The sequence below is a fragment of the Mastomys coucha genome, unplaced genomic scaffold (genome assembly GCF_008632895.1).
Source record: "Mastomys coucha isolate ucsf_1 unplaced genomic scaffold, UCSF_Mcou_1 pScaffold15, whole genome shotgun sequence".
NCBI lineage: Eukaryota > Metazoa > Chordata > Mammalia > Rodentia > Muridae > Mastomys > Mastomys coucha.
In genome coordinates, this window is record NW_022196897.1 from 144,273,804 (window position 1) to 144,282,593 (window position 8,790).

Sequence of the window (8,790 nt, forward strand, 5' to 3'; positions counted from 1 at the left end):
GTAAATGGAAAACATGGAACTGAATTGAGTGGTGTCTGAGTAGGGTATGGCTCACGTGGTTAAGAGTTTGTAGTCTAGCGGCGCTTGGCTGTAGGTTTGTTGTGTTCTGCGGCGTCTGGTGTCTCTAGCTGAAAGTGGTGAGCAGTCTCCAGGTGAGTGATGCTCTCCGCGCGCAGAACAGCAGCCTCTACAGTGGTACTGGGAGCGCAGCAGCAGCAGTGGCAGCCGCTGTGGTACTGGGAGCGCAGGAGCGGCGGCAGCCGCTGTGGTGGTACTGGGAGTGCTCCCTGCGTGGCGGCAGCGGCGGCGGCGGGAGCCGCTCTACCTGGCAGCTGGGGTCCCAGCGGACGCTCCACGTGGCCGTGCACCCTGTCTGCCCCGGCGGTGAGGAGCCGGTCGGTAGACGCAAACTGCCGTGTCCCGGGGCTCGGCACCAAAATGATGGGTTTTGAGTCGCGGCAGAAAGCGCCTGCAGACACCAGGCCCAGGCAGTTTCATGTGTAAGAGGTTTAATTGGAAGGGGGTAGGGGGTAGCGGCGCAGGAAGAGAGAAGGGGGAGAGAGAAGAAGAGAGAGAAGAGAGAGAGAGAGATGGAGGGAACTACCCACATATTTATATGTGGGGTGACGTAGTAATCCCGGTAAAGGTGGGAGCTGAGCCCAATGGATTCTGGGAATATGGTCGCCGTTGTCTTGGTGACAGGTCTGTGGACCCGCCCACATATCTGTCGCAGATAGGTTCTGGATGCTAACAGGTGTGGTGTCTGACGAATCTGGAAATCCCTCTGAAGGTTGGACCTGTAAGGTATAGACTCTTATAGACTCTTAGGTCGATGGGATAGAAAAGGAACTCTAGAAACTGGAATAGGGCCTTGGGACCAATGCATAAGCTCTGGTGGATGTCAGAGATGATGGAAGGCACCCGTTTCTGGGGAAGAATAAGGCAGTTATTTAGGTAAAGCCACCCATCTTTTGCTTGTGTGGTCCCTTTGCCAAGGAATTGATTCTTCCCCTAGCTGGGGTTTGTAGGAGCATATCAGGAAGAAGATGTGCCCTGTGGGTCTGGAGGAGCTGGAAGCCAAAACCCTGACCACTGAATCAGCCTTGCCATGATCCAGAGCTAAAGGTCTGTGGAGCTCTGGAGCCCCCAGCAGTGAATTGTGGTCACCTCTGCAGGGAGTTGGAAGGCCTCCAAGAGCTTGACTCAAGGGGACCACCAACAACAGGAATGCCCGTGGTGATGAAGAAACCTCTTTCCTTCCATAAGACCGAGTGGCTATGAGCTATTGGAAAGGCATGCTTTGCATCAGTCTGGATGTTATCATGTTATCCTTTGGCAACATGGAGTAAACTGGTTAGAGCAATTCGTTCAGCCATTTTGAAGAGGTTCCCACTGGAAAACAGTTCACCTCAGCAAGATTACCACTGCCTATGCCACCTGGTGGTTTCCTGAGTTGTCTATAAGGGAACTTCCATCCACAAAAAGGGCCAGTTGTGGGTCTGTGAGAAGTAGGCTTAGGAGGCCCGGAAATGAAAGAATCTGATCTGCTGTAGTTGGAGGTTGTGAGTCCCGCGGAGGCCACACTTGGTCAAAGGTAAGAGAGTCTTAGAGCACTGGCTAAGTAGAATGCTCAAGTATATGCTATAGTTGGAGAGCAGAGATGAGGTTTAGAGAGGGAGACATGATACCCCAGGGAGCCAAGAAAGTTTAAGAGTAAAGAGGTGGTCATCTGGGACAGACAGGGTGGGGCTGGAAAGCAGGAAGTCATCTACTTATTGCAGAAGTTTACTAGAGTTAAGATCAAACAGGAGAGGTCCCAGGCCAAGGCCTGGCTAAAGAAATGCAAACTATCCCCAAAGCCCTGAGGGAGAACTGTCTGTGTAAGCTGTCCCACAGCAGGCCCCTGGAGGAGTTGACTTTGGCTGGACCATGGTGGGATGGGGACTGGCGGGTCTCCCCTGTTTCCTCTGTGGGATTACCCTTGGCCTCGGGGCAACTACTAAGGATTGGGGCTAGAATGTAGCCTTCTGCTGTAGCTAAGCTTGTTGGAAAGATGTGGGTGTCTCCTCTCGAGCATTAAAGACCTTAAAAGCCATCTTTACTAACTCCTGTATGGGGATTTGATTACCATCCTCAGCTCTTTTTTTTTTTCCAAGTATCTTGTGGTGACTGGGAAATCAAATTGGTAGTTAGAATTGTGGCTCCCACTAGGGAGGCTGGGTCATGGCAGTTGTATTGGATCAGGATCTATTGTAATCAATTTAGAAAAATGGCCAGATTTTATCAACTTGTGTAATTTCACAAAGCTTATCAAAGTTAACAACTTTGAGACCATTTTCATGCCTTGAAGGAGGCAACAGACCATGAGCTTCCTCCCTCTGGAGGCCATTTTGACCCAGTTGATAATCCTAATTAGGTTCTGTGGCCAGCACCACCATGTCACCCACGGGGAATATACAGTCTCCGAGGTGGGTTTGGTCTACATACTGTCTGGTTGCTGCATGAACCTGTTCATACTTCTTGGGAGTGAGAGTGGAGGCCTGGATGACATAAAGGCCATGCCATGTTAAGTCATAGCAAAGGTAACAGAACTCCTTAATAAAGGCCAATGAGTTGGCAGAGAAGGAGCCCAACCATTTTTCAGTCTGGGAGAAATCTTGGTGGTAGAAAGGAATGTGAACGTGAACAACTCCTTCAACTCCAGCCACAGGCAGAACACGTGACAGTGTAGGAAGGGGAGGGGTAGGTGGGGAAGAAGGAAGAGATGGGTACAAGGAAGAAGGTTGGTCACTAGGCAGAGCATGTGATGGTGTAGGAGGGGAGGAGTAGATGAGGTTCAGGGAAGAGGTGGATGTGCCAGGGACTCAGGTACCTCAGTCAGGACAGAGGGTGGCTAGGGGCCTGAGCCCTGGATGGAAGGGTGCCTGAGGATGCCATAACCTTGTCCAGGAAGACTTAAGTCATCTAGCACTGTGTGCAGAGGGAGGAGCAGGAGCACAGTTCCCCCCAAAACTTCAATATAAGGGAGTTCAAATAATTTGTCCATATACCAGCAGAAAATTCAAAATCGTGAATGTTATAGTTGAGTGCCCTCTGGTGACCAGTTGGACTCATTGCCCAAGGTGTATTGCAGCCAAAACACAAAACAAAGGAAAACTAAACTCTTTGGATGTATGATCTGAGACAGCCCTAATTTCGATACCCTAAGAGTGACCAAGGATTGGGTTTAGACTCAATATTGCCCATTTCCAAGCCTGTGTCAGTAACTTGAAGACTGTGATGCAGTGTTCCACATAATAGCCTGTGGTTGAACAGTAGGGGATAAGGGGTAGCCCTGGAAAGGACTTCTCTGAATCCTAAGGCTCCCTGGAACAAAGGTTGTCTTTGTTCTGGAAAGAACAGACTTGCCATGGCACAGCCGTGGCTTGGCAGGGGATCCCAGGGGTCTGAGACCCAAAAGAGGCACCTGGTACCTCTTGGGCAGTAGCTGGGAAAGGTGACTAACTGTGAATAAAAAAGTTATTGTGTCAGGCAGAGAGAGAAAGACTCCCCACTTGGCTGGGGACTCAGCCCACCAGGCTGGGGGCTCAACTCCTCCCAGGTTCTTGGCACCAAAATAATAGGTTTTCTCCACTGAGGCAATAAGCCAATTCAAGCTGAGCGGTTTGAATATGCTTGGCCCATGGGAAATGGCACTATTAGGAGGTGTGGCCTTGTTGGAGAAACTGTGTAGGCAAGCTTTGATGTCTCTTACTGCTCAAGTGTAGAAGAGAGCCCTCTTCTGCTTGCAGAAGACAGTCTCCTTCTGGATGCCTTCACATCAAGATGTAGAACTCTCAGCTCCTCCAGTCCCACGTCTGCCTGCACACTGCCATGCTTCCCATCATGACAATAATGGACTGACCCTCTGAACCCCAATCAAATGTTTTCTTTTATAAGAGCTGCCTTGGTCGTGTTGCCTCTTCACAGCAATGAAATCCTAACTGAGACCAAAATTGGTACTAGGAGTGGAGTGTTGCTCAGATAGGCCAGACCATGTTTTTGTTTGGAATGTGTATTTTGGGGCTTTGGATTTGGAAAGCAATGGAATGCTTCAAGTGGGGCTTAATGGACCATCATATTAGGAATATGGAAGACATTGGTGCTGAGGGTGATTTGAACTGTGGGGGCCTGGCTGAAGAGATTTCAGATGAGAGAAATTTTAGTATGATGTGGATTTTTCTTGCCCTCTTCTGGGGAGTCTGGATGAAGCTAAAGTAAAAAGATTCAGATTAATTGCATTGAGAAAGGGGGTCTCAAAAAAGCCTAGCATAGACTCTGCCCTGTGGTTCAGTCTTTGGAAGAAAATTTTTATCTAGTGTAACAAGCTGAGAAAGGAAAAATTTAAAATATATGGTTCAAAGACTAAAGGAGCACCAGGAAGTGAAATGTAGCTAAGTCCTGTGTTCAAGGATATTAAGTGGGATTAAGGGACTTGGGGACAAGATCCCACCCAGATAAGCTTATTGTTTGTGTTTGCAGTTGAACAAGGGATGGTTATATCAGGTTAGGCATTATTGTTACTTGGGTTTTCTTTCTTTCATTTGAATGTAAGGAGATATGATTATGTGTCAAATTGACAAGTGATGGATTGTGATGGCTAGTCTCAGTTGTTGACTTGACAATATCTGGAATGAACTACAATCCAGAACTTATAAAGAGCTTGTGAAAAAGATAAAGAAAGGCTCAGGTTCAGGCATGGTGGTACACACCTCTCATCCCAGCAGTCAGGAGAGAAGACACATGCAGATCTCTGAGGTCAAGGTAGCTTATGGAGCAAAGTCCTGGATGGAAAAGCTAGCTTAAGCACTGAAGGGATTAGAAAATAGAAAGCTGGTGATGATGTAATAGAAGGGGGGGCATATTCTAGCCTGAGCAAGCAACAGAACTCAGCATTACCCAAAGGTAATGTAGCTCTGACTTTAGAGTCAAGAAGAGAATGGCATACTGAGAAAATTGATGCTGGTTAGCTGGAGCTAAGAAATTAGCAGAAGAAATGACCAGCATCATTGAGATGAAATCTTCTGGGAAGTGTTTTCTGAGAACGCTAAGAGGTTGTGTTCTAGAGATATTGTGCTGACAGCCATACTTAGTGTTATGCAAAAATCACCTAGATGATAGCAGTTTTAAAGTCATGAAGGGGTCATGGAGAGCAGCTAAGGCTTGCCTGCTGCCATGCTTCCTGCCATGATAATGGACTGAGCCTCTGAAACTATAAGCTAGTCCCAACTAAATGTTTTCTTTTATAAGAGTTGCCTTGGTCATGGTGTCTCTACACAGCAATGAAACCCTAACTAAGACACAAGTCAAATCAGGAATATAAAAGCATGTTTATTGAGAGATAGCTCTCAGGAGGATTCACCTATCTCACAGGAGGAAATCAATGAAATTGTAAAGCAGGGGAGTTTTATAGAGCTTAGATACCAGGATCTCACCAGCCTCAAGCATCAGTATCAGCATCAGGGCCATGTGTTCCCTGATGTCTCTGATGAATCTTGGGGCATTAGCAGGGACCTAAGCCAGAAAGGCCATCAGTGGATGGGGTAGGAAGGCCAGACCTGGAGCAATAATAGCACACTGACTGGCAGCTCTGAGATCCAAAGGTCACTGCTGTGGGAATTTCCCATTCCTGCAAACATCTCCTGGCTGAGAACACCCTCAAACCACCTGAAATAGGAAAAACAAATTCCCATTTCCACTGTACTGGCTGGTTTTGTGTGTCAACTTGACACAGGCTGGGGTTAGCACAGAGAAAGGAGCTTCAGTTGGGGAAGTGCCCCCATGAGATCCAGCTGTGGGGCATTTTCTCAGTCGGTGATCATGGCGGGTGCCATCCCTGGACTGGTAGTCTTGGGTTCTATAAGAAAGCAAGCTGAGCAAGCCAGGAGAAGTAAGCCAGTGAAGAACATCCCTCCATGGCTCCTGCTTCCTGACCTGCTTGAGTTCCAGTCCTGACTTAAAATGTAAGCTGAATAAACCCTTTCCTCCCCAACTTGTTTCTTGGTCATGATGTTTGTGCAGGAGTTGAAACCCCAACTAAGACATCCACCCACCAAGTCTCCAGTCTCCAAACCATCCCTCTCTCTCCTCAAAGCTGCAAAGCCCAGGAAAGTCTCCCATTCAACAGCAATTCACACAGGGAACTGAGGCCTGAGGGAAGAGGCCAAGGAAATGAGGAAGGAGCTGAACATAGCAGGAACATGTCACCCTGGCCAAGTTTAGGGGAAGCAGAGGCTCCCTGGGGATCCTGGGACATGTGTGTGTGAGCTCTGTTCTTCTCCCAAGCCTCTGTCCCTGTCTTCTTTATCCTAGTGTCTGGCCCTAATATGTCACCTCCTCAAACAGGCTTTCCTTGACCAGTGTATGGGATGGAACCCTGTGGGGCCTGCTGGTGGCCAGGAGCTACATCAGCTACCCACCAGAGGTTAAAGTACACACACCCTAGGAGGGCTGAGCAGGTACAGGAAGGAGTGTGGGCTTAACCAACAAGGGCCTGGCCTACAATGACCTCAATAAACATAGCTTCCTTCTAATCCCTGTCAATGCTTAGCAGCAACCACAGAGTGAAATAGACCTATCTGGAAATACCTAGGCTTGGGGGCTGACCCAGGGACAAAGGCCTCCACAACCATCTGTCCCCGTAGCAAGGATTACATGGTACACGGAGCAGCCAGTCCTGTGGGATTACCTGTGCTGCACATGCACACATAACCTCAGTGCCTTCAGTCCTTTCTGTGTGTCATACCATTATCCCCTTCACATTCATTCTGACAAAGTTACTAAGGCACCCCCAAGGCAACTCTATGGAAAGTGAACAGACTCCATCTTTAATTTTTTGAATTATTTTTTATATGTATGGTTATTTTTCCTGTATGTGTACCCCCTGTGTGCAGTGTCTGAGGAGGCCAGCAGAGGGCACTGGATCCCCTGGAACTGGTGTGAATAGATGACTGAGCTGCCATGAGGGTGCTGGGAATTGAACCCTGCTTCTCTGTAAGAGCAGCCAGTGCTCTTAATCACTGAGCCATCTCTCCAGCCCCAGTCTTCATTTTTGATGAAGAGTACCAAAGGATCTGCAATCGTGTTTCTAAGTGACCATTGTTACCACAAAGCAGAGTATGGTTAATGTCATGCTGGGAAAGACGTGCAAGGGAATCAAGGATCTCGGGGGAAACATGGGAGTGGTCAGGGAAGGGTTCCTGGAGCCAAGGGTGGAACAAAGTTTAAAGTTACTGGAAATTATGGGCAAGAGCTGAAAACACAAGCCCATCCCAATTGTAAATCTTGTTTTCTGCTTTGGTATTTTATTATCTTTACTTACTACAAACATAGAAATCTCCAGGACCACATCTCAGTGCCCAGTAAACTGCAGAGTTATATGTTCTGCGTGTGCTGAGCGAGCATTCTACCACACAGTTATATCTTGAGCCCCCAAATACCCACAATCCTCCTACCTAAGCAGAGACAGCCCTTCATAACTTCTTGAAAATTTTGACTTTGATCAAAGGCACAGAACCCTGCAATGTCATTAGGAATGGCAATTCCCGCTTATTTCTGCAGTTTTGCCATCAAACCAGACCCAGATGCTGCCCTCTGCCTCTTAGAAGCTGGTCTTTGGGAGACGAGAGCTGATACACAAGAAGTCAGGTTTATTCCAGGGCTGGCAACCTGGATAGTCCAGGGAGCTCTAACCCTCAAAGCTACAACGTGCTCAACACAAAGAGGTTTCACAGGGAGAGAAAAGACTAGACTGTGGGCAGAAAGGCTTCCATTTCTCAAGCTCTTCACAGCCCTGAGTGTGAGTCATTTTTATTTTCCTCTTACTTTCTGGCTGTGGAACACTGCTGTTTTGGCCTCACATACATGGGTGCCTTGTGCATGCCTTAGTACTATTCCACAGAGCCTCGGCCTCCTACATTCACTTTACACGCTTAGGACTTTTCCGTGTCAGCCCTCGGGGCAGTGCAGGGAAATTGTGTTAGTTTATACTCAGAACGAAAGGCTAAAGAGGGCTCTGGTGTAGTGTGAGGGTCCCCATGCCGAGCATCTACCACACCGTTATATCTTGAGCCCCAAATACCCACAATCCTCCCATCTAAGCAGAGACAGCCCTTCATAACTTCTTGATCAAAGGCATAGGAAGACCTCCTCTACCCCATCTCCAAAAATAAAAAAACAAACGGAAGAATCTTCTAGAATGCAGTGAAACGGGGGGGACATGTGATCCTCACAAAAAGTGAAAGAGAAAGCGGGAACAGAAGGATAATACTGCCAAGTCCAGCTCTCAGAAGACTGGCACCATCGCAATCTCGCTGGGCAAGACCATGTTTAAATCAGAGTGACCAGTCCCTCTCCCCTGCCGCCTTAGCTGGAGCTCACGCCTCTGCCTGGGTCACACGGCGCGCGAGGCAGCTGACACATTAGAACTGTTATGCACATCAAGTTCCAGGAGGAATCTGGCTGGGGTCATGGGGCACAAGGCTGTTTTGAGAGCTTTGGGGCGGGGGTGTTTGGTTTGGCGTGGTGCTGGAACGATTTGCCAAGGTTCTGTCCAGACAGTTATCCCATAGCAAGGCTGGGAGGAGAAGTGCCTATTTAAACAGTTAAAAGAACGAAGAGCAGGAGAAGCCAAACCTACTTTTCCTTCCTGCTTTCATGAGCTGGACTGTGACCCTGAGTGAACCTCAGTTTCCTTTCTGTGACGCCAGGTCTTCCTAGCAGAGAGTCAACAGATTGGCTAAGGCAAGGCAG